At 39.4% G+C, this 27,599-nt stretch overlaps 1 protein-coding gene across 4 annotated transcripts in view; it reads right to left on the reverse strand.

The window, feature by feature from the left end:
- plxnb1a (plexin b1a) overlaps positions 1–23,398 on the reverse strand; it is a 63,140-nt gene extending 39,742 nt beyond the window's left edge. For 2 of the 4 annotated variants that reach the window (XM_072696055.1, XM_072696052.1), the window contains exon 1: positions 23,087–23,395. The gene's annotated coding sequence lies outside the window, so the exon portion shown is untranslated. Of the gene's footprint in view, positions 1–5,215; positions 5,259–23,086 lie in introns of all 4 variants that reach the window. The other 2 variants (XM_072696053.1, XM_072696054.1) reach the window with 2 other exon arrangements.
- Between the last annotated feature and the right edge of the window lie 4,201 nt (positions 23,399–27,599).

Raw genomic sequence — 27,599 nt, forward strand, 5'->3', positions numbered from 1 at the left:
AGTAGCTCACTCCTTACCGTCTTGTGCCTCAAAAGCATGGGCCACCAACTGCTTGCTTCAATATACCAACACAGTATTAATCGGTAACCCACAGAGAAAGGAAAAGGAAGGGGAACCATAACTCTAGAGTGGGCTCAAGCTTAAGCTAAAGCATGCCCACTTACATGCTTAACAAGACAATAAATGTGGCTTAACAAAACATCTCCTGGAGAAAACTCACTGTACCATTTGTAGATCTAATAGTACATGAGGTACTTCACAGGCCGATTTAATCTGGTGTGCTAAAGACCAGTGCTATTAGAACTTTATTATTATGAGCTAAAATGCTTAATTGTGAGCGCCTTTCTCAATATTAGCACCAATATTTGTATAGAATATTTTTTTAATAATTGTGAAAGCTTTAAGATCTTTGACATCATGTGGAAATAATGAAGGGACAAAATCGCAAGCCCGTGCAAATGTTGTGAGGGTCTGTGAAATTTCTGGGAATTTGGGATTGAAAATTCCTGCCTGTTCCGCTTATGTCCATAAAAGTTCCACCCTTTCCCCCCAAATGGTCAGTTTATTTATGTCTCCTGAAGCATTTAGCAGCTGCTTAGGGCCGCTCCTGAGCTGAGGCGTTAGTGTTGAACTGGTGGTGAAGTCAACCTCTAGCCACCTTTGGCAGTCTCACAGTGAAAGCCTTGTGAGGAACCTTTCACACACAGAGTAGCTCTTTGGACAGACTGTACAGGCGTGAGGCTGCTGTCAAAGCTAATATTAGCATGGCAGTGTAGAACCTTCTGTTAGTGTGTGTGGGTGATGATAGGCTAACATGATCAGATGAGGCTAGTTGTCAGCATTCAGTAAGAGTACGGAAAGAGGCTACAGCTTGGATGTAATAGATGCTAGCTCATTCACAGATCCGAGAGGCTGCGTTCTTTTGGATTTGATATGGCAATATCACAGATATATACGAAATACCCTTCCTTCTCCCAACAGAAAGTTCTCAGTTCCAGAGTGTTTATGGGACAGATCCACATGCTTTATAATGGTTGTACACCTCAGCTAAATTTAAATCACACTTGGCCCGGGTTACAGCGACCGTTCCAATCTGACCGTGAAGCAAAAAGCCCTGTCTCTCGCTTTTTCTGCGCTGTTTTATCTGCTGCCAGAGAATCCATGCAGAAGTAATGGCTTCCAGTGGCTCGTGGTCATCCGTGAAGCACACCAGACCCGCTGATGTATTTGCTGTTTTTCTTGACAAACTGCAAATGGATTTAAAGAAAGTGTCTGCAAACCGAAGCCTGGTATTTACTCTATGGACAAACCGGAACGAGCTGAAAAAGGGCCATCCTTTTAGCTGTTGCCGTCATGAAATATTCACGTTTGTGAGATTTTCTTGGCGGCTGGCCAAATAAACAGGGACCGGGACAGAAAGCATCTGCATCAGCGCTCCTAATTTTACACACAAAGGGCCACCAGATGATGGTCACTAGGGCTGTGTGAGTTACATGGACAAAATACCATATTGCTACATATTGTGATTATGAAATGGCATGCAATACATTAAAAGCTGATGACTCTTACTGTAGTTAAGCACTGGCCTGCACAACTGTGACCAAAAGGATTTACATTCGCTGGAACATGAATTATTGAATTAATCAAAATCTCTTCAGAAATGCTCAGAGCACACAATTAAATATTTAGTGATTGGTTACTGGCTCAGTTAGCCTTATCGAAACATGCAAAATGTTACAATGCACACTGTGGAGAGTTGCTGTTGTAATACTTACATAGTCTTATGCCATGTTTTGAAGCCCTGTTTAAATGACACATTTTGTTGATTTTCTAAAGTGTAAAAAATATAAAAATGCTTATTATATAAAAATATAAAAATACCACACTCCCTCACTTACTCAGTTTGAGTGGATGGCCTGCTCTAGGCAGATTTACATGTGTGCCATATTACTTCCATTTCTTAATGATGGATTTAACTAAGCTCCAGAGGATGTCCAGTGACTTGTTTTTTTAGGCCCATTGCCAAGGATGAATAAACTTTTCTCAGAGCTGCATGGACAGTTCTTTTGTTTTCATGGTGTATTTGTAGCCAGGAATCCTGAGTACTGATTAACCAGTGACTGGACCTTCCAGACAAGTGTCTTTACACTACAATCACTTGAGACACATTCACTGCACTCAGGAGATATCCATTAATTAACTAATTGTGAAACTACTAGCACCAATGGCCTGAACCTCAGTTGAATTAGGTCAGTTTAAAAGGGGCTGAATATTTATGCTTAATTTTTTGTTGTAAATTCTTGCAAAAAAAGGCAAATTATATTGACTATGATTCAATTTTAAAAGCAAAAAAGGAGAAAACATCAAAGGGGGTGAATACTTTCTATAAGCATTGTATATCACATAACGATTCACAAAGCGTGAATATGGAAGTTATGAATTTCATTATAAATGACCCGACAAGAACTAAATGATCCAAGCAATAAAAGAAGAATCTTCCATTGAAAGTTAAGAAAGTTTTTATCTTCTTCTGTAAGAGTGTCATTTTGGAGATACAAGATTTTTCCATAATGATATGTGCAGTACTAGCTTGTTCCAATTTCACTTAAGTGAAACTTCTCCTATAATTCTACCGTGTCCATGGCTACTGGAGGAAGCCTTAGGGAAACTGTACGATCTAGAAACAATTAAGCAGCTGCCGTCACATATGGACGGGCATTAACCTGGGACTTGCAAAGTGCTGATGACAGATGAATCGTAATCGATACGCTCATCGTTTTATGAAACGTTCTCCAGATGAGTTCATAATAATGGATGTTCATTTAGCAGAAATGGATATTGAAAGGGATATTGGGATATTGGACCTGTGAAGAGCCATGTCTTTTGATTAATGACTTTGACTCCTGGGCAACCGCGATACAAGATGAGGTCAGCGGAGAGCGATGTGAATTTCGGACCACCACTACAATTGTCCGAACCTGCGTCAACAAAGAAGTCCTCCCACAGAGGAGTGTTTTTTTGGGGGGGACTGGCAGGAGAGAGATTTCCCGGCCTTCTGTTCCATTTTTGGAAGAGGGACAGCTTCATTTGAAAGACAATGGGCTACTGAGGGACACGCGCATTGTCCTGACCAGCAGACTGCAAATGAAGAGGACGAAGAATCTAAGCTGGGGCATTGCGAGTGGGAGGTCTTAGATTGTCAAACACTTTATAAACCTTTTCTTCCTTTTTTAGCGCACGCGCAAACACACACCTAAACTTCATGTGGACACACACACACATATGCACACAAATGTTTGTTTTTGTAAGCTGTGAAGACATAGAGAAGCTAACCATGTTTTCTAACCAGGGTTTCTAGAATCAAGTACCAAGAAATGAATCACTCATGGATCTTGTGTTCAGTTCATTTTGTCCTGAAAATGTATCCAAAAACACACACATACACACACATTTACACACAGACAATTGCTAGTGATCAATCTTCGTGCCTTTCAGTTGCCACTGACAGGAAATCGTTGGCGATCGATGCTTGCCAAGTTGAAAAGCCCCAGTGCCGCTGACAGTGGGCATGAACGTGAGCCCAGCGCAGGCCGGAGGAGGAACAGCCCTAATGGGTAGGTGGAGCTCTGCAGGTGGTCCAAAATAAGACATCTGTCTGTTTGTTTCCTCTCCGCGAGCGATGGCAGCGGAATAAAAGCAGCCAGGAACGTGAAGAGGTGACGAGTTCCGCTCAGGCTGAAAGAGAGCTGTGGAGATGGGAGAAGCAAGCGGAGGGGGTGTTTTTTTTTCTGAAAGGATGAGCAGATGCCTCCTCTCTCTGAGAGGGCTCTCGGCAAGGCTGTCCACGGCACTGCTAGCATCTGCCCACGGCAATGCAGACAAAGGGGCACGCCCGAGCATCTGCATCTGTCTGACAGGCAAACGTAGCGGATCTGCACCTCAATCTCAAAATTAGCGCCAATCAATATTGGCTGATTATACACTTTCTCCTTCTGCCCTTTTCGTCCAGCTTTCGTCCTCGCTCTGCTTTCATTCCCACTTTCTTTGCCTTGCTGCACTTTCTGGACTAGACATCTGCCAAAATAACAAAATATCTGCTGTATTATCACATACACTCTCTAAGCATGGAGCCCGATGTAGTCTTCTCCTATTGGAGCCCATTCACCTCAAGACTGGACGTGTTGTTCATTCTGAGATGCTTTTCTGCTCACCACAAACATACAGAGTTACTGAGTTACTGTAGCCTTTCTGTCAGCTCTAACTTCCTTAAACCATTCTAAGTCAAGACTGTTGTGCTGAAAATCTCAGACGATCAGCAGTTCTAGAAATATTCAAAGCATTATCCTGGCATAACCAGATCACACATGATTCAAAAGATCATTCTTACCAATTCTGGTAAGCAAACACTGCATGAAGCTAAAGGGTGTATCTGACATGGTTTCGGGCCTGTTGCTTCAAATATACACAATTTGTGACTGCAACATATACTGTACATGCATTTGTAAGATCTTGCACATTTTAGCAGGATTGTGTGCAATGCTTAAATAACCAGAACTTTTAGGCGTATCTAAAAATACGTCTCCTAGCTCTTTTTTTAGATATCTAAAACTAGGACAACACAGTATGGTCATGAAATAATCAAAGTTGGAGTTGAAGACCATGCCTAGGCTCCACCTCCTTCCAATATAACATTCTATACATTTCCGTCTCTACCTTCTATGTCCCATTATGAAGTGTTTGAATCCCACAACTACTTCATCTCCTCTCCATAACTCAGTCATACCTCTGTCTCTCTACCTCTGTCTCTACCTCTACCTCGGCCCAGGTTTCTAGCTCAAAGCAGAAGCTGGCCTGAATTCCAGGCTAAGAGCTTACTCCCCTTCAACATACTACCTACTAGTATATGTTAAAATTAAGTAAAAATAAGGTCTGAACTTGAAAAATATTTAAAATATTCAACATATATAACAGTACTGGATAATTTAGAAGGTTGCAATGTGCAAATGCAATTATATATTATTTTCTTTTATTATTTATTTTTAATATCTTTAATCACATCACATTATTCATTAGGGCTGCACAAAAACTCACATTGCAATAGTATTATATTCTGCAATATATACTGTGATATTTAAAATTACAGGAATTTTCACCAGAATGTCAATGATCCAACATATAAAAATATTAATAATGTACTGAATTTAATTTGCCTTACATGACACTGCATGTCCTGCGATGCTCACATTGCCATGGTGATGCTGAAACGATATATTGTACAGGCCTATTATGCATTCTCAAATGTGTTTTTTAATGCATCACAGACAGGCATGATAAAGAGTAATGCTGGCTAATACAGTACACAGTATTGTATAGTTCACATTGCGCTGCAATATGCACATTTGTCATTGTTATGTTGCATGGGAGAGAGAAAGAGAGGCAGAAAGACTGAGAGAGAGAGAGAGAGAGAGAGAGAGAGAGAGAGAGAGAGAGAGAGAGAGAAAGAGAGAGAGAGAAATCAAAGCTTCCAAAAATATGGCTAATGGCTTAAGGAACCCTGCCGTTCACTTAATTGAAGCAATCTTTCCAAAATCAGGGATGGAGAGCGAACGCACGTGGTCTTAACTCCTCAGCCGGCTCGAGTGGCCTCGGGAGATTAGAGGAAGAAGGGAGGGGTGAAGGAGAGGAAAAGCAGCCGGGCTCTCCCCTGCGGTCAATGCCAGGCGGTTAACAGCTCTGACACCTGGGAACCACATTAATGATTAATATGAGAGGAGTCACTCTCAGGACGAGCCCCAGTGGGCCGCGGGCACAGAGACACACTGTTCAGTCTCCGGAGTCTATCTGCTTCGCCCAGACCGCCTGATAAAGAATACATCACAGCGTACACTCACAGTAGCCTCCTCAGAGACCTGGCCAAATCAATGCACTTATCAGTAGGAGCTTTGATTGGGGCTGATTTTTCAACCCAGACATTCAGAGGAATATTTAAGGACTTCTTCAAAATAAATAGCTGATCAGAGAAGACATTCTTGGTGTCTGAAATCTGCTTCGTTAGTTTTTTTTGCCCTGGAGCTACAAAACTACTGTAGCACATAAACACATAAGCGTAGAACCACCAATAAGCACTGTACAAACAGCATGCCTAAGTAGTCACACACTTCTCGCCTGAAACCATGTTGAGTTGTACAGCAATTTCAAAGACACTAGCTTGTGTGCTTTCTGACACTGTATGACTTAAAAATGTCATGAGATTTGATACCAACATCCTAAAAACGTGGCAGTACTAGTTTTCTATGGTAGCAAAATGTACTGAAACTAGGGGTGGGCAATATGACGATATTTTATCAATTTGTGATAACAATTGTTAGCGTGATACAAAATTTGCTTAAAGAACTGCATGTTTTATTACAATCAGTGTAAATAGTCTAACAGTCTAGGTTTGAGTGGATGAAGTGTAGTACATTTTGGGTAAAAATCACTGTACTCAGTATAGGAGAGTAACTGAATAGTAGTTTTTAAGAACCTGTGACTACCGATGAATTTTGTCCGCAATGATGTACATTGCAGTTAATATCATGAAAAAGTATTTACACATTGTGATATAATATTCTATATACCATATACCATATCGTGCACTGAAACTGAAACTACCGCAGCCATCATGGATGCACAAGACTGTGATTTCTCCAGAACTGACAGGGGCAGCAAAATAAGCCCACAGGTGTAGTTAGGAAGGTAAGGAAGGTAACCATAACAACAACGCAAAACGATGTTAGGATTTAGAAAGGCTTTAGGAGTTGAGTCGGATTATCAGGGATCAGTATGCAAACAATGTCTCATAGCATTCATAGCAAGGAGGAAAAACCTTAAACGTATATACGCATCTTAAGGACAGACATTCAGATTCAGACCACTACACAGATTTCAGGGCATGATAACTATTTATTTGGACAATATATTGCCCCAGAAATAATTGCGATTAACACTAATTTTGTCATTTTAAGATCAAATTATGCCACTGACATGACGATATAAAAGCTAAATAATGCAATAATAACTCTAAATTACTAATAATTTGGGGAATGTATGCTTTTTGGCAATTGGTACTGCCATATGAAAGTTTGCAGTTTATTTTTAAATGCTGCTTTTTAAAAACACCTATTAGCCCAAGTGACATGTCTTCAACTGGCGCAGGCAACTGGCTATTAGGAACATATTAGTGATGTTAGTCTTATGTAAACCAACATGCAAGTAAACACAATGGACAATATCGAGGTCAGCAAAAATGATTGAGGCCATGTCCATATATTGTACGATAAGTGCGATAATTATTATTGACAGGCCTACATGAGCTCATAACCAGTCAGACATGCTAGCCTGTTTAAGCTAATGCTGCAATGACTCATAACCGGTGATTTTAGCATGCTGTGTGAAGCAACCTCTGTGGTTTTCTTAACGCTAGAAGCACCAAGCTGGTCTGACCTACTTATGTTATACCTAGAAGCGCAGAGCTCCGGTGGTCTGACTACTGGCTAGAAGCATTGTGTTGGTTTTACCTACTTCTAGCTCAGTTCGGCAGTTAAAATACTGCCGAGTCTTTATACAAAAAAACTGTTTCTGACAGATCACACATGCTGGACTTGCTACTAGCATCTACATCAGTGCTCTTCTCATTTTGTTATATTAATATATATATATATATATATATATATATATATATATATATATATGTATATATATATATATATATATATATATATCATATTTTGGACTGCTTGGAACTGCATTAGAAATGCTATGCCACGATAAAGTTTATTTGTTTCATTTTTTTTTTGTTTTTTTTGCAGAATATTGTTTTGTTTTGAATAACAGTTTTGTCTTTAAGACGATAACGCTTTATTAACCAATGACTCCAACCCACTCTTGTTGCTTAAAAAAAAAGGACTTACTGTTATCTATTAAAAAGGGCAAATGTTCATCACACAGTAGTACCAAATAGTTTTTTTTTACATAATGGGAATATGCCACTCTGACAAAGTGGATTGAAATGGTTCTGATCCTGATTTATTTTTAAAAACTGCTGATTCAGCCGACTTTTTAAAGCCCAATCCAGTTCCGATTTACTGTTTTTACTGCTATTTTGATGAATTTAAGTATCAGGAAATCCTAGAAGAAAACATCACGCCTTCTGTGAGGAAGCTGAAGATTGGACGTCACTGGACCTTCCAACATGACAATGATCCCAAGCATATCTGAAAGTCCACCAAGGCTTGGTTTCAGTAGTCCTGGAAGATTCTGAAATGGCCATCACAGTTGCCTGACTTGAACCTCATAGAGAATCTTCGGTGGGATTTGAAGAAGGCGGTTGCAGCAGCAAACCCAAGGACATTAGTGAACTGGAGGCCACTGCCCATGAGGAAGGGGTTAAGATTCCTTAGGAATGCTGCCAGAAGTCGTATCTGGCTATGCATCACGTTTAAGGCAGATCATAACAGAATAAAGGGTGCTCTACTGAGTACTAAAGACACTTGTCATTAAGGGGTTAAATAATTCAGAGATTGCAGTACTCATTAAAAGTGGTACTGGGATCGGATGGGGGCAAAAAATAAACTATATCAGAACCTCACTAATTCATACAGTAATATGGTTTGATGGAAGCAATTAACGCTAAGAAGCTATAGATGCAAACTTAGCACGGGTTCGACACTGTCAGTGTCAGTGCACATTTCCTCCATTACATTTTTTTAACACAGAAGCACTAATTGCTTTTTAAATGCCCAAATTTCCTCCAACTAATGTGGATGTAAGCCATCAAAATAATGTAGCATGCAGTTTTAGCATTCTGCCGGAGCGCTTAGTGAGTTTGTGAGATGAAGAGCGGATGCTCCCACACTCGTTAGCTGCTGCCGCTGGTCATCCCTCCACCACCCCCTCCCTTTTCCATTCCCCCCCTCCATTCTCCATTCCCCCTCCTTTTCCCATTCTCCCCTCCCTTCATGTCCCCTCCAGTGAAAAGGGGAGAGGAAGTAGACTCTGTGATGTGCACTGCATTTGAATGAACGGCTGCTCTAACGAGGGAGTCAGCCTTGGCCTCTGCCTAAGCCCTTACTGCTCTTCAGCTTCCTGACCCAGTTAGCTTAGCTTAATCAAGCACTGTCACACCATTAAATACAATACTTACCTATGGATCTCTGAGAGTGTATTTAACCCTTAATACTGTATTACACTGTCGACATTTACAATCCCCAACTATTTCGCAACTAGTTCCCAAAAGACATGACAAAGATGATGAAAAATGATGTTAACCAAATAATGAAATAGATTGGTATGGAGGGAGTGGAAATTTAGTAGAGAACTTCTCATGGAACCAAATTGTATTGGTCCCAGGGACTGCTTGTCTTCCAATAGATCACCAAAGGTGTGGTCTCACAAAAGTTAGGAATTTAGGGTCTAAGCTGGATTTATCCAGAAAATAAATGAATGGGATTTTTGAAAAGTTATAAGTTTTGTCCTGCAGGATGCCACTGGGTCCTCTGAATTATAAAGCCATTCATTCAACACTGAACCGGCATCAAAAGCCATGCAATTCAACACTGAACCGGCATCAAAAGCCATGCAATTCAACACTGAACCGGCATCAAAAGCCATGCAATTCAACACTGAACCGGCATCAAAAGCCATGCAATTCAACACTGAACCGGCATAAACCTGGAAACAAACCAAACAAACCAACAAGCTCTGTCAAATAAGGACAGTTGTGTTTCTTTGGCAATAGTAGCTGGTAGCTTGAGGGTAGTGTTGTTTGAGGCTAGGTTAGGGGTAAAGTTTAGAAGCTGACTTTATTTTTGTGATGCCATTTCAATGTGCAAGACTAAGAGCATGGATTGTAGCATGGGTGTAGCAAAATTTGCTCTTTTGCTTGTTGCGATCAGATTAAAAACATACACAAGACAAAACCTTTCCGGTTTAGACATTTTTTTGTTTACCACAGGGTGAGATAACAGTGAATTTAGAATTAGAGGAATGCAGCTTAGACTCGGAGTTCTTAATATGGGCAGCTTAGACTCAGAGTTCTTATGCAGTCCTGCTAAACCAGAGTGCAACAGAGGATGCCACAAAAGGGCAAAAATCTGTGGATTTTGTGCCAGAGTCTGAGAGAGCACAATAGGCCTTGCTCTCTCAGGGGTGGGTTGATGGCACTTTCCTCCCCACGTCACTCCAAGTGTGATGTTGGTCAGCATAGTTGCATTTGCTGCCTAGCAATGCTGCATTAGCAGCAGTTCTAAAAGAGGCAGTGGCTGGCTTTACAGGTGTCAGAGGAGACATGTGCTAGACATGTTTCACCCTCCTAGTGTTGGGGGCTTTACTAGTGGGGAAGGGGGGGTGGTTCTATTTTCTATTTTACTATTGGGCAGAAAATGGGGAAAATTTTTCCTTCAAAAATCAGTGCTCAAGCTATGCATCCAAAGGAAATATGTAATGTTCAATAGACATTTTGCAACCCATCTGTCCGAAAAGGCCTATTAGTAAAAGGAGGCTGAAATAGCAACACTAACATCTGCTATTGTGGATTCATGCTGTCTGTAAATGTAGATGACGGCATTGCCACAACAAATGGTCAATTTCGATGTCCACTGCTGAACTGTCATCAGTTGTATAGTAAGGAAGTAATTTATAGGAGCTCAATACCCCTTCCACATTTGAGCTCTAAGAAAAGAGAGAAAAACTCAATTCAGCTTTCTAATTAGACTCAATCAGGCTGTATTTCATTGGTTTAGTCAAAAGTCCCATTGAATTTTCAACTGTATAATATTTTTGAGGCATGCATTTCTTCAAGCCGTTACTCTGATTAATGTTCTGGAATGCACTTACAAATGAAATGATGCCTAATTTTGACATGCTGTCCAGCACAGTTTACTCTAACTCCATTCATAACTCACACTGAGTATTATTCCACAGTAATAAATCAGAACTGAGTGCAGTAAACAATACATGAAGTTTTATATACACCACAAATGAAAGCTGATCAAAGCGTTCTTGTAAAATATTGCTGCTTTCTTCAATGTTAGTTGGACTGTCGACTGCAACTGCTAGCATGCTGAGAAAAATACCTCCCTAAATCTCCAGCACGTGATGCTGGTGAGCCAAAACAAAGGACACGGCACAGCTGGCAAAACAGAGAAGCTGCAACAGGAGCCAAGAGCGGCAGCTACATCAGCAGAGCGGTCCAGCTTAGTAGCAGACACCCACCGAGCCAAGTCAATGGGGTAGAGTTGTGGGTTGAATAGATCTCTGATGCTTTTTGTGAAGAAATCCACACATGGTAAGACGTAAGAGCCATGCTGGAGCAGGCATGAAGGCTGATACCATGGGCATTTTGGTTTTCTCCTTCTAAACGATTATAGTATAGTGTAGATCTATCTTGGGAGTAAGAACTGGTCTTGCTATGACTGTAACAAGCACTACAAGGGTAATCATTCTGATATGTATCCAAAATTAAATTCATTTAAATAAGAAAAATGACACACATTTGCTCTTATTTGAGAGTCTCTAATGTGGAAACCAGTGTTTACTCCTTAAAAAGCCTATGGATCTCCAGTGGGACGAAAGTTATTTATATTACCAAAGAATAGCCCCACCAGTTTGTACAGAAGTAGTTATGGAGTAATACACTTTAGTGTGTTAAGGGGTTAATGATCAAATTTATCTCCATCCCCAGCAGCTTTTCTAAAAAATCTCTCCATCCACTTCAAAAAAGTTGGATGTCAAATACTTCAAGATGCAAGAGTAATGTCCAAAACAGACCTAAATATAGTGTAAAGCTGAAGCACTAACAACAAAAATCTGTGAAAAAAAAACTGTGTTCAAACAGCAGGTCTCCAAGACTTGCCATACACAACCAAAACCCAATTTGTACCAAGAACCACTGAGAAGTATGTAGTAGAGTTTTAGTAGAGTAGATGTTACTACACTATTAGGTGGCTTTGTCAGTTCATCCAAGACCAATTTTGTGTTTATTCTTATGAAAAGTATTTGGTTTAAAGCACTTCTACTCCTAGAACATCACCATTTTCCAGCTGGGGGTGATGGGGGAGGGCAATTTACAAATCTTGGCTTGAACTATATCTGATTATATTGAGACATCAGTCAAAGATCCATCTGTGCGACATATTGCTCCCCATACTTCCTATGGCATACAATATATCAGAATCTCATAATAACATTACGAAAAACATGTGCACATTTTTTTGAGTACGTTGCTGACTTTGCTGACTAATCACTGCCCTCCTCTTGTACATAATGATACAGTTCTGGGTAGGGCGGTATGGGAAAGCTACACTCAGCAAATGTGTTTTGAACAAAGCCATGCATTTGATTTAGCCTCGTGGTGTAAGGATGTTGCTAAATTACACGGCTGACATGGCTTCCTTCCAGCTTCCAGCTTTCCAGCGACAGCTCATGAAAGATTCTTAACTTGAAAAGTTTAACCTCGCCTACTTTTTATTCTGCCTCATAGACCCACTGGCGTCATATAATCTAAATTTGAGAGCTAAAGAAAAGACAGAAGCCCAGAGATAAGTCACGCAGAGTGCTTAGATCACTTTGACATTTGCACCACATAGGGATTTTGGTAAGAAACAGTAATGACAGGATGCGAGTATAGGAGAACTGGTCATGCAAAAAGAGGGTAGGAAACAAGACTAAAAATAAATAAAAACAGTTTCTAACAGTTTTCCAACAGCTTCCAGTCTCCGGCTGGTCAGTTAGTACTTCATGTGTAATGTTTAACAAGCTCTCACTAGAACATTGTGCTCTTTTTTTCATAACAGCCTATGGTTAGTATCATTAGCATAGTTACACAAGCGCAAAGTAGACAAGTCTTACAGAGGTGAAAATGCTTAAAAGATATATGGGATCACCCAACAATACCACAGCCACGTCTAGATATGCTAACACTTCAGCCATCCTCACATTACCTAAACAGTGCTAAGATAAGCTCTATGCAGAAAGTTGATGACCACAGGATAAAGACCCTAAAAGAGGATCTTGATATTCCACATGTGTTTCAGCCCACGCATATTTCTTTCCTCAAATGCTGACTGTAACAAGCTTACAGATGAAGTAAGGCTAAGTAATATGGAAAGCAACTCGTTGCTGGTCAATGCTATTAGTACTCTCTCTAATGTGCCTATTCTTTCTCACTGTCTTCTTTTCTGCCCGTCACAGTCAAACTAGGCCTAGGTCCAGCTGGTCTTGCGGACGACAGCTGACATTAGGCATTTCTTATTTGGCTGAAGAACGGAGAGCAGTCAGTAAACACAGTAATTTAAAGCCACTTTTCAAGTTCAGTATAACCCTCCAGATTGCTGAGGAAGCCTCTCCTTGGCCAGCTTCATCTGCGGCAGAGTAAAACGACCTTCCGGCCTGATCCTCAAGCACACTATCACATAATGACTTTCTGCTTCCCAAAGTGAAGCGCTCAATGCAATCCACTTAATTGTGGTTAAAGCACCCTGGGCTTGATCAACAGCATTACAGTAAACAGCATGCAAAGCCAAATGCTAAGTTGCAGATTTGGTTGGTTACACTGCATAAAAAGAATCTAAGAATTTTCTATTTTAAGATGAACAGATTAGACTAGATTTGCATGTGTGAGAAGAATCAGATAACGTTCAGAAATTAGATTTTGTCTTATATATATATATATATATATAAGTTTGACACAATGTAAAAAAACTGCCAGATTCAAATTCAAAAGGTAAAAATTGCAAAAATGGAAATACTATTTTTTTATTAAATACATTTTGTTAAACAATCATTTGTTCAAGAATACCCCATGTTGAAAACAACCCTTTGTTTCTACTACAAAATATCTTTAGTTCATTCATTATTTAGGTGTATTATAAACTACTTCTGTTCATATTTAAGCAAGTGTCTTTTATTTTATTATCATAGTTGTGAGTATTTTGCACCGTTCATGTCACATTTTGAGAATAATTTTTTTAAATGTCTTGTATTTTAAGTGTTACATTATTAAGAGTATGTTACTTAAAAGTAGTCACAACAGTTTAAACCATGGTGTAGGTTTGGAGGCCAAGGTGTGACAAGCATCCATCAGTTATAACACAATTTAATTAAACTAGTTTAATTTTGAAACATGTAAACTTAACTGCACAACTTAGAGAATTGCCACATCCTGCTGCTGTAATATAAAAGAAGACTTTTAAAATCCCCAAAAGGGGCCTGGCACAATGTCTAGATTATGAAACAGACCATACAGAAATGGCGATTGGTTACAAACTGTTCCTTTTTTTCTCACCCTCAGGACATCAATAAATGAGAATTTCTTAAATGACCAGTTTGTTTAATTTAATTCATTCAAGGATATCTAATTACTTTTTCACTTCGCTATGTAGGACACAGTTAATGTAGAGTGCTAAAACAGACCTCAGAGTCTTTGGGCTAGTCAAGAACAGAATAAACACTGGAAAAACAAACAGCATAGATAACATCTTCCTGCACTTGAATTCAGCTGCTTCTTTCTTTCAGCTAACTTACTTATACGCTTACTTATGAGAAAAGGGAATGTATATAGGGTGTTTGTACAGTCAACCCTACCAAAGTCCTATCTCCACTCATAGCCACAAGACAGAGATCAACCTGCCAACTTCAAATGAGGGAAAAATCGAAGACAGAGAGGGATGTGTGCAGATTTACGGTGCGTGAACACAGCAGTAGATATAATGTATCTCCACTGTCCCTGTGTTGGATGGCCTAAAAGCAACCCCAGAAATCCTGTGTACTGTTAACACTTGTAGTAAGTGAGATGCATGCTGCACTGTTTGTATGATTGACTTTTCCCATCACAAACATTTCACTTTCTATCCCGGAAGACATACAAGAAATTGCTGGACGGTGAGGAAAGTGCAGATTACTGACTTTTGAGGTGTGCAGTTAAGATGCTTTTACACTTTTACAATTCATCCTGCTGGTATCTGCAGTCCTATCAACAATAAAGACAAAAGACAAATGTTGTTTTCTTCCATTGAATTTGACAAATATATTATACTAAAAATGCAAATTATACAATTGACACTCTATATAATAGGACTTGCATAGGGTTGGTGAATAGGTAAGTAAATAAAATCTGATTACCTGACACATCTTTCTTCGCTTCTAGTTCTGTGCAGTTATTGGGATGTGAGGCAGTCCATTGTGGATTTTGAGGTGTGTTTAGGATCTTTCATCATGGTTGTATTAATGTATTTGCATAGGTGTCTTTGCATAGTAGAGCAGCAACAATCCATCAGTTGATTCTCTCTATCCGTATAGCCCGAAAAAGCTGAAGAAGTTCTGAGAAGTTCTAAAAATATCTTAAATCTCTTGGGGTGCCCAAACGTTTGAATGGTGTTCCTTTCCTTTTCTCACTCTGAAAACTGTACAAAGCAGAAATTATAGACTAATCTTGCTTTTCAAATGTTGAAATTAATGTTTTATCTTTAACCTTTTGCCTTTTGGAGTTTACCTTCTACTCTCTTCACTATTCACAGTAATAGAAATTCTAACAAAGGGTGCCCAAACACCATGCCACTGTATATGCATTATATTTACATCCTCAAATTAAAGTTAAAAGTATTTTTTTTAACCATGACTGTGAATACAGATCTAAAACAAAACCAAAAAATGGTGTGACTGGTCTATTACTTACTAATGACACTGTGCTTTCCAGACGTGAAGATGCTGAGCGTCAACGACTGTTTATGGGATATCCATTATTGGGAAGTGTAGAGTGTATAATGTGACATTTCACAGTGATAATGGCCCTGAAATGTAGTTAGCTTGCACTCTGCAATTTCACACAGACACTGCATGCTAGTTTGAATAGCCCAAGCTAACCTTATTTGGTAAGAGGTTTGAAAGACCTCTAAGATGAGTAAAATCAATGAAGATAATACCACAGCAGGGTGGAGGACCTCACTGAAATGTGCTGTACTATGCATCTGCCCTTCACTCCAATCCCCACTGTTAGGGAGAAAGGGGGATTACACATCGTTATGTATGTTCACCTCTTTCTCACCCACGATCCCTGAGAAAGATCTCTATAGAGAGGAGGGTGAGAAACTAGGCTGACTCTGCATTCCTAATTCTCTACTTATGTCTGATGTATAATCTCTTAATCCTATTGATTGAGGGATTAAATCTTTTTGATCAATTGATCAATTTTAACTGCCACTTTGCCTGTGTGGTAAAACACAGCGCATGATACACTCATATATTTTAGTTTTACCGCAAGTAACATTTTGTCATGGCAGCACATAAACTTCTACTGCTATCCCAACTCCCAGTGGATCTGTAGACTATGCGTGTGTGTGTCCATTGGTGAGACCAGTATATAGGATGTCAAAGTACCCATGACCACAGGTCAGACCTCCTCCAGTGACTCGTAACATTGGTTAATGGATTAGGGCCGATGAGAACAGATGCAGCTGTCTGGAGTCAGGCTGAGGCACTGTGGCACACACCCTGCTCCCTCCGTACGAGGAGCCATATTTCAAATGGCTGGCATAGCCCAGCCGGGCCATGGGACAAGTGGCACAGAGGCAAAGTGTCAATCCCCCCCTCATCCAGAGGGGCAAAAGTCATACGAGCTGGGAGGATGAAGAAGAGATACAAAGAATAACTGTCATTACAGCCAAATAAAACAAATGGCCTTTCATGAATGGACATTCCTGACATTGCTTTAGTCTGTGTTTAGACTGTGGAGAGAATGTTTGGGTTTGTGTAGGTAATATCAAGCTGTTCACATTTACTGCAATGCGTTGAATCTACACTATGTGTTCAAATGTTTGTGGACTGCACACACGCAGAGCTTGTCTAGTCCCCGTAGAGAAGTATTGCCAATAGAATAGGACTCTCTGGAGCAGATAAACATGAACCAATTGGCACTAAAATGCCTAATGCCAGGCATGGGCTAGAGTGGCTCCTTCATTGGATGGTGCTCCATCCAGTACTTACAGGATGAATTGGGGATGAGTTGGGTGGTGATAATCCAACATCCTGAACTCCCAAGCATTCTTGTTGCTGAATGCAATCATCCCCACACAGCAATGCTCCAAAATATAGTATAAAGCCTTAAGTGGACAGCAGAGACAGTTACTCCAATAAAAGCAGGATAAAGCCTTTTTTAATCCTCTTGATTTTGAAAAAACAGTGAATAACCATGTGTCCTAATACTTTTGTCCATGGAGTGTACATAAAATACATAACGTAAGCATTTTTCATTTCACGACACATAATGTGTCTCACAGTACTTTTCTTGGAACAGGGCCTGTGGTGGTAATGAGATGTTGAGATGTGCTTGAATCAAGATGTGTGCAGATAATCTAGTCCATTAAACAGTGACTAACAACAGCACCAGGCCTTGACTCTTGCCCAGGTCCATATTAAACGGATGGGGCAGGCATTAGGGAGAGGCTCTTTCCAACAGAGTAAACACTTCAGCTTAGCCCTAATGAAATGGGTTATTTATGGAGAAGGCCCAGCGGACAAGCATTAGCATGGAAATGTGGCATCTGAAGATTTAGCCACAAGAGCACTGGGTGCTGGAAGTGGTCAGGCTGAGAAAAGTAGGATCTGACAAACGTGTAGGAGGATTAAACCTTTTTCATAATGTACAAACGAAAAAGAAAAAACAGAACTGCAACAAAATTAATATTTGGGAGGTGATTATGGACAGCTAAATCTATAGGCCTATCAGCAAAGCGTGTGGGGTTGGGTGGTGGGTCACTTGAGTGACCCTCTCTCCTTATGGAATAAAGGAGAAGTATGCAAGGCCTTCACACATGTGACCATAACTAATGAGGAGTAAGTCCTGGGAGGGATTTCTTTTTATACGCACCTCCGGTGAAACAGACAAGATCTCATCCCACAGCATATTCATACTGGACAGCTTTATGAGGAATTTTGCAATCACGCTACAGTAATTTAGATAAGGCCGCTCAACATATCACTTCTTTAAAATGCCAAACATTAGCAATGCACGTAAACCACCACTATGTATCAACTGTGCTTTAACATTTAAAAAATGTAAACAAGAAATGTATCAAGAAATGCAGGAGATCATAGCTTCACTTTTATTTATAGCAGTGGAGTAAAAGGGAATTACACTCACAAGCTGTATGGGGAGCCAATTCATAGTACATAATATGTGACAAACGTGTGTATAAATGTGTTTGCCCACCAGGCTTTGTTTTCTACTGTTTACCACTGCATCATAACATTAAAATGAATAATCAAGTTTGATCCAGCAGCCCTAGTGTATTATGAATTGCAGATGACAGTAACAGTTACTGATTAGAGCTGCTGCATGCTGTGACCATATTGACCAACCCTCAATGCTGCCAAAGAGTGACCCCGGGGGGTTCTGGAATGTTTGAATAATCAAGGCGTTAATATGATCCCCGCAGTCTAAATCATTTTAAGCAAAAGAATATAGTTGTTAATTTATAAAGTAATACAATATTTATGTAACCATATTACATTCCGTGCTCAGCACTGTGTTGTCAATGTATAAACTGAGAGTATATAGCAGTGTATATGAACACCACATATATACCATATATATACATATATATGTATAACATATATACCAGTATAATGAAAGTGGTATCACACAACAATATAGACTTTTTGGTGATAGCTTTAGTGATACAGGCATATAATTATGTCATATATCAACAGTTGTTCCAGATTATTTTTGATGGAACATAAAAACAAATCCTATTGGTGTCATTTTAAGAGACCAACAAAGAAAAAAAGTAGTTAATCTAAACAACCTATGTTAGAATTAAAAAAATATTGTAGCATTTTAAAGTTCTAGTGCTAAGGAAGCATCCCTACTTTGTTATTGCATAATTAAAGACTGCAATACTGTGGTCTTTTTAAAAACACTGTGATTGAATTTGATCAATAGCACCCAGCACTAACCTACCTAAAGGTAGCCTTCCTCTCAATATCTAGATGCCATAGACCTTCACTTTCTGTACCAATTATTACACACGCAAAATGACCAACTTTTACAGAAGCAAAACGGTTGGGATGCTGAAATGGACTGTGAACAGACAGACACCTCCCTACCCATAGAGGCGTGGGTAATTTAATTTCCCCTTGCACTTTTCATCTGTTTGCCAACTGTTTAAGCACTGAGATCCTGTACCCGTGCTCAGGGCGACTGACTGCATGTGAAGGTCTTTCACCATGTAAAACCTCAGAGGCCTTGGGGAAGTTGGATTTCTCTGGGCAGCGAAAGCCTGGCATCAGTCACAAAGCCACAGTCGTGATTTCCTGTGGCTTTTTCATGCCTCATTACTCACTACAGCAAGGGAGTGGACTCTTACTAAGGTCTAATGGACACCACACAGTCAACCGCAAGAGAAGAGTACGGATATGATAGCAAAAGAACCAAAAGTATGAATCAAGTAGAGAGTAAAATCAACAAATTGATGTTCTTATACTGTTTGTATGTCCCTGGTCCGGTGATAGGCTTCCTGGTCTTCCTATCTATCCCTCTTCCTTTCTCTCTTTCTCTCTCTCACACACAAACTCAGAAACACCAACAGCAGAAGAAGAGTGCACTATAAAAATAGGATTTCCAGTAAAAACTACATTTCTAAAGTTAAACAACTCACTCATACAACTGAGCTAAATCAACCCTGAACACTAAAATCATCTTCTGGCCTAAACACAGTAGAAGGCTTTTCTTGCTTAAATGTATTCCAAGCAGCCTTGAAAAGCATATTTCTGTAATATACTGACCCCACTACAGCTTTCAGGTCAGATAACTGCACAGACGTCAACAGAGGAGCAATGCATCCAATACTATTTTGATTAGCACTTTAGCTTGACATGTTATAACACATCACTGTGTGGAAATGATATTTCAAGCCAACAATATCAGAGATATCATCAACAATACGCAGAGACATATCAAGTCCTATCAAGTGTCTTTGTGAAATGACCACCAGTTTGGATCAGTTTTCTCTTGCCACCTGTTAACCCTGCCTGGACACCCATCGTCAAACTCCAACGCTAGCCGGCCTGGAGAGACACTCGGTGCTAATAGGTGAGAAGTTTAATCTGATCTCACAACTACTAACCGCAGACAGCAGATGGCCCTCCAATGCCAGAAACAGAGCAGATTTATTTAAGACCCAGCAAACATGATACAACAGGCACATCACATTAAAACATAAACCAGCTATGATAATGACTAGCCTTAGACTGCAAACTCCATTCTACAGCCTGTATCTAAAATAGATAGGACCAACAGAAGGCTTTTCATGCTTGAATGTATTCCAAGCAGCCGTTACAAGCATATTTCTGTAATATACTGACCCATGTTTTAAACTTGCTTCATCTGCAACAGTTCAACAGTTCTTTGTTAGTATTACAATTAATAAACTGCCACATAAACTGACTTCAGCATAGTGAAAAAAAGTCCATATTATCTACTTTTACAGAGGGTTCCCTCTGTCTGCTGCTGTGTGTGCATGTACAGCTGTGATCAGAGGTTTACGGACACTTGTTTGGGGTCACTGTTTTGTTGGAACACCAAATTGTGTTCAAGTTCTCAAGATGATACAAGCATAATTTGAGGTTATGCTAAAGAATTCAGAGATAATCCTTCGTTATTTTAGCCACTTTATGCAATGTACCAGTTCCACTGGCAGCAAAACAGCCTCGAAGCATGTTACTACCACCACCATGCTTAACAGCCTCTCAGTCTATTTAAACCTGCTTGTCGACTGTAGGTGGTGACGGTGATGTTCCAGCAACTTCCTGGCAGTTCATGTTCATGGCAGGCTGTACCTTGGTGGCTGTGCCTCTGTGGATCTTGGGTTGTTCCTGACCATCCGGACCAATTTCCTCTTAGCTTAGAGTGACTGATTGGGTCTTCTTCCAGACTTTGTGTCTTCTTCCAGAAGTGGCTACGCCTGCCAATACTTTTTACAAATGTTTGAAATGATGATCTTGAAAACTGTAGTTGCTTAGAAGTGGCTCCAGCAGACATTCCTGACTTTGTGTCTACAAACGAAAGCTATGATCATCCTTACCAGCTCTGCACTGAGCTCACTAACCTTTCCTTCATAGTGTTTGTTGTAGAGCTGGGCAATATGGTGAAAATGTTATTACAATATTTTAAAAAGGTTTTTACAATATACAATATTTATTGAAAAATGTAGAGAAAATGCCCAACAATGCAAAAAAAAGTATGAAACTGCTATCCAAATACACTCCTATACTGAGTACCGTGATTTTTACTCAAAATATGCTGCACCCCATTCAATTAAATAGGACTGATTACACCCTTTGTAATAAAATGTGATGTAAATCAATGTTCTTTAAACACTGATGATATCCATGATATAATCATAAAAGCATATTGTGCATAACAATAACAAAAATGATCACAATACGATAATATATTGTCATATTGCCCACCTCCAGGTTGTTGGTCAATTCAATAAGCGATGTCAAAGAAACTACAAGCAGTAGTCAATCTTGATCACTAACAGGAACTTAAGAGGCCTTGGCAAGCTTTTAGCATTACTGAATTAATAAACAAATATTTTTAAGCCTGTACATATAATTTTGACCAAGTGTTGATTTAAGAACCCTTCCCTAAAAATAGAAAACTAGTGCTCCATTGTGTTTTACCATTAAAGATGCATGTTGTACACTCATTCTGCCTGGAGAAAGTAAACCTCTGACCACAACTTTACTGTACATGTGTGTATGCCTATTAGTGTTATTATTAATAACAATAATAGTAATAATACTAATAATACAAAGCTTGATAATATTGATATTTTCATACCAGAATTTTCTATCTATCTATTTTCTATCTATCAGGATCTGAAATATCAGTACTTCAGTATCTATCCACTCTTACTCTTTAGTAAGCATTAGCCTTGTTTAGCCTTGTTTAGGGGCAAGGCTCTTTACCCTCTCTGCTTCCCGGGCGCTGGAGTTGGCTGCCCACCGCTCTGGGTGTGTGTGTACTAACTGTGTGTGTTCACTACCACAGATGGGTTAAATGCGGAGGACACATTTTGCTGTACAGAGACAAATACATGCACCTTTACCTATATTACGAATTACAAAGACATGACAAATCACATCAATCGCATTTTTTTCAATTTTTCAGTACGAGGGTAGATTTGGCTTCAATAAGTTGTAACTGCAATAAATCCCGAGTCTAACCCATTCAAATCCTTCCCATACACTTGCGGCCTCAGTGCCTGCACTGATCAGACACTGGTCAGACACTGAAGTGAGTCCTGCCTGAAGTGAAGAGAGCAAATGGCACCAGCCACACACTGACATTGACAACCAGTGCAGCTGAACACAGATATCCATTTCAGTCCAAAGTGATGGGTATGAGCCCTCATTATCCAGTTTCATTACCTTCAGGGAAAATAAGCTATTCCGACGGCAGGGTGGTTGCAACAGGCCCAGGGCTGGCAGCAGTGTAACAGTGTAACAGGCCCTGTGTGTGTATTCAAACTTGGCCTGCTGTTATGACACACTGCCACCCCTCATTATCTTTATGCGATATGGCTTTTAAGGTCTGAATAAGTTTACTGTGGCTCCAAAACTCGTCTTTCCAACGTCACTTTTCTTGAGCAGAAAAACCCACCAACGACCACCGGCAACTAATGACTGGCGCAGGTTAGCTAGCCCTGACTCAGGTGAGCCGGGTTCATCAGTCGTCCTGGACGCAGACACATAAAAGAGGTCCTAAAAGCCAGTGAAATCCTAGGGTCCTAAAAGACAGCGGTCACTGTCCCAGATCGTCTGACCCCTCGAAAATCCTCAGCTTCCACTGCAGAGGCACCATCAGGCTTCTCCATTCAGACACAGTTACGAGACGCAACACCAAAAAAGTTTGCATGTCCGGATCTGGGTGTTTTTTTTTTTTTTATGTTAAATTTCAAGTCATAAAACACCTGTAATGCACGAGCTATTAAAAAAACACACCGTTCGACTTTTAATAATACATACATAAATATAGAAACTGTCTCACCTCAACACTGCAGACTTTCAGAGCTCTTAGAAAGCAGAACCCAGTTCCTCACCGACCCGCTTTCAATCTGTTATTCCCGTTAATCCGAACTGCTGTCAGACCGAGGGTCCGCCGACCAGTCCCGGGGCTCGAGCTCTCCTCTTCACCCACTGAAGCGCACGTGCGCTCCCTCTTCTCCTCAGCTCAGCACTTTCGCCCAAAGGTTAGAGCGTTTTCTGCAAACTTACCGAGATAACTGAGATCACTGCCATCTTGTCTGCGTGTTGCAGAATGTAGAACTCGGGTGGCTGCTGTCTGTCCCGTCCTCGCTTCAGATGTGGGACGTTAGAAGTGAATAACGGGGAGGAACGGTCCGCTCCTCAGACGCGCTGCTGCTGTTGTCCACTGGTGACACCCAGCGGTCAGAGGTGGAACAGAGCCTCAGAGAGTCAGCGTGTGGGAAGCCAAGTACGTTTCAGTGATGTATAAAGGCAAAGACCACCCTGTTTCCAAATCTGGAGCTCACAAAATGACCGGGTTGACCACCAAAAACACCATCTTTAGATAAACAGCACTTAAAGTTTTCCTTTTTTACCGAGAGAAAATCAAGCTGCTTCAGTTCTGAAAAAATCCACAGGTGTTTCTGCAGTTTTATTTGGTTAGCTAACCACTAAAATGCTCATGTCCTAGGCCAGTCTAGCCAGATTTAAATAAAAAAAAAAAGATCTAATCAAATCATCTGCATAATTTTGTTGGTTTCCAATGGCAACCAACTAAAATAAACCCTGGTTCAACTCATATACCTCCCTTTAATGTAGAAAGAAAATTATACAAACATTATAAATTATAATATAGTGTAATATATAATATATAATATAATATAATATATTTTTATATATGTATGTGTAAATCTCACTCTTAACAATGTATATCATGAAAAAAAAACACATTCTTCCAAAAGTGGCCAGACACTTTCTGCAGAGATGACACACAAACACATTCATGACCACACAGCCAATCCCTCCACTGCGCTCTGCACACATCATAAAAACAACCAATCCCTCACCATGTCCAAGCCACACCCAATCTACTCCACACCCACAAAGTAAACTAACTCTTTTACTCAAACACATCCTCTATGACACCTGTTGTACTGCTCTTAACACAGTTTACTGATACTATTTAGCATTTATAATACAGCCAATGGGAAGGCTTTGATCCTCTTCATTTCTTTTTGTAATACTCTTCTTATGTTATGTGCATCAAAGCTCCCAGTGTGAAAGAGACTTTGGTCTCAGCAGGGTTTCAAAAACTGTCAGAATGATGGAAGAGACAAAATATTGCAATAGGGGCCATCTCTCTACAATGGGGGCAATCTGAGTCAAATTACAACAACAGTTATGAAGCAAACAAAAGCTGAGAACACAACAGCATTAAGGGAGGATGCAAACGCAAGTGTGATCACAAATACGAAAGCGAGATCGCAATTAAAAGAGATAAAAGTAAGATCACAAATATAAAAGATTGTTGAATATAAAAGAAAAAAATAGTTGAACTTTTTTTTGGAAGATTGCCATTTCACAAACCTGATATTTACACATTTAGTAGTGCGTGATGCTTTGTAAGGTTAGACCTAATCCATAAGTTAAGTAATCTTAAAATGCATTGATTCCCAGATTTCAGAGAAGAATTATCTTGATGACCAGTCACACTTACATTTATGTTTAAGACATTTAGCAGCTCTTGTCCAGAATGACTAACAGAACATTTTCGCTGTCTGCTCAGGAAACTTATCGTTAAGCCAATGCAAACAGACTAGAGTCTAAAGATACCCTCAAGCTAAGACTCTACCAGAAACAGGAGTCAGTGCTGATACCTAAATAAACAGTACTCAGTATACACAAAGATTAGCAGAGGACGTTTTTGTACTATGTTCAGCAATTCTAATTTTACAATCAGTTTGTTTAGGTTTGTTAGATTTGCTGTGTTGGTTACACACAGGGCTGAACTGTTTATCACCCAATAACTAACCATTAATGCAACTAAAGAAAGCCATTTTATATCTTTTAATACAATTTCTAACGCTTTAATAACATTTCTTGTAGACCTGCTATAATACTTGGTGTAAGGTATGCTGGCTATGCAGTTTTATTAACAGCAGCTTTTCCTCTTTAACATAGTTCATGATTATCAATTACAATATATGAGGAAGGGCACTGAACGAGCTCAGGACTAAGTTATAATATAATTAACATTCAGGTTTATACTAATAATAATAGCACTGCATAATAAATGATGTATTTGTGGCTTAAAATGCTCTGTTTTCTGTTATACTGCTGGCTGTCACAGACAAATAAGAAGTCATATAAAGTGTGTGTTTTGCTTAATTTGTTAATAAAGTTTTTGAAAGCACCTTGTACATTTGTGGCATATCTACAGTCATATGCAAAGGTTAGGAAAATAAGTGACAGATCCTCTACAGAAGGCTAGAAATTATTGAAATATATATATTTTCTACATATTTTCTACTTTTTCTATTTAAAAAATAAAACATAACATATAAAATGTGTCATATGTTTTGTACATGCTAAAGAAATACATTTTGCATAAGACATTTTACATATGTAAACTATAAACATCAACATATATGCTGCCATTAAGTGAAGTGAGTGAGTGCAATTCTTACATGGTTGTTTTGTATAAATGAACACATTGGAAAAATAAACATAAAACTTAACATTGTCAATTTTTTGGCACAGTAGCAATGTTTTTATTTTATATGTATCTGCTAATTCAGCAAACCAACAAAAATTGTGCTCTAAAATGTACAGATAAATGCCCATATGTAGGTGTTTTTTCTCTGTACAGGATTTGTTAACTTCATTTTACTTAGAAAATCAACAAAACATGGCAGAGGTTTGCTGCATATAACTGTATGTTTATTGTTATCATCTTTCTCTGATCACAGCAGAATTAATCATCATATTGCACTGATGCATGTGTGTGTTGAGCCCATAATAACAATGAAACTGGCTTGTGCAAATGTCTTCTGCAACAAAACCCTCCATAAATATAGTCTGTACACATACTGTAGACATCAACATATAAAAATAAATAACTAAATCCTCTACAGGATACAAACTGTAACAAAATGCTGCAAATTTTAGGAACAAGTTCTATTTTCTGAATTTATTGTACTGGGAAAAAAAGGAAACATATTGAATGTGCTGTGACTTTTGCACACGCCACACTGAATGTTTTGTTTGTAAGATTTCACACACAAATTTTCACATGTAATTTGACCAGGGGCGTCCAGCCTGTTTGAAATCTGCTCTTTGACCCTTTGTGAGAGGCTCTGTTTATTCCTGGATTCATCGGATCTTTGCAGACTGAAGCCAGTGCAGTAAGAATCTGCACACTGCTGCAGTATTTGGTGTAACACTGGAATGTGAAGCCCATGTTATGGACCTAGAGATCTGGAGACCTGGAGAACCTAAAGAAAATATGCAGTGTAAAAGTTCTCAAACATAAAAGAACAAAAATGCACTTGACTACTTATTAATGTATCAGTTTAAATATTTAGTATAGTCATGACTTTTTCTATAAGGCTGAATACACCATACACTGTAAAAACAAACAAACAAACAAACAAAAAACAACCCAGCGTCATCAAAAAGATTACAAAAGCTAATACGCAACTTTTATAAACCTTCCACACAGTGCTTTAGCAGTTCATTCATTAATATATGAAATTATAGGTGGAATTACAGTAAAGGTGTATTTTAGCTGAAATATTTTACTCGCTGTAACGTCTATTTCTTATGTACAATAGTTGTGAAGCTCATAATTATTGCATTGTATACTGTAGTCCTGACATCATCATAATAATAATAATAATAAAAATAATAATAAAAATATATATATAATAATAATAATAATAATAATAATAATAATAATAATGTTGTAAATGCTTTTATAAATATATGCTGGTATTTAGCGACTGTATGTGTGTGTATTTTACAGTGCAGCGCCTCACTGCAGTCAACCAATCAAAACGAATGAACACGGGGCCTGTACCAATTTCCTCCCTTGCGGCCTCACACTCTTACTTCGCTATCTCGCCAACGGTTTATCTAATACCTCATGCAAAATCTGGCTAATAACGTGTATCAAACCTGCTGCGTTTGCTTTTGTAAACGTTGACTTATTTCTAATACCTTAAGATAAGCAAACAAGGACAGAATCGCATCTTAAACAAAAGGAGAAGGGCAAAAAAAATGCTTTACACATCTTCTGCAGGCGAAGAAGCCTGAAACACTTCTTTTGGAGAGCTTGGGCCCTGTCCCAATTGTCCCAGCTCTCACAGTCTGCCCTAAGGCCCGCCTTCAGAGCCGCACTCCTTTGACGTGGAGAAGTATAGCCTACAGGTGTTCAGCCGTACGAGGGACCATGTAGAGTTGAAGTTGGAGAATTGGGACGCACTCAGAGAAGTCGACGAGGGAGGAACGTGTGAATTTGAGCGGTGTGACAATAC

This window comes from Salminus brasiliensis, chromosome 14, assembly GCF_030463535.1.
Source record: "Salminus brasiliensis chromosome 14, fSalBra1.hap2, whole genome shotgun sequence".
NCBI classification, from domain to species: Eukaryota; Metazoa; Chordata; class Actinopteri; order Characiformes; family Bryconidae; genus Salminus; species Salminus brasiliensis.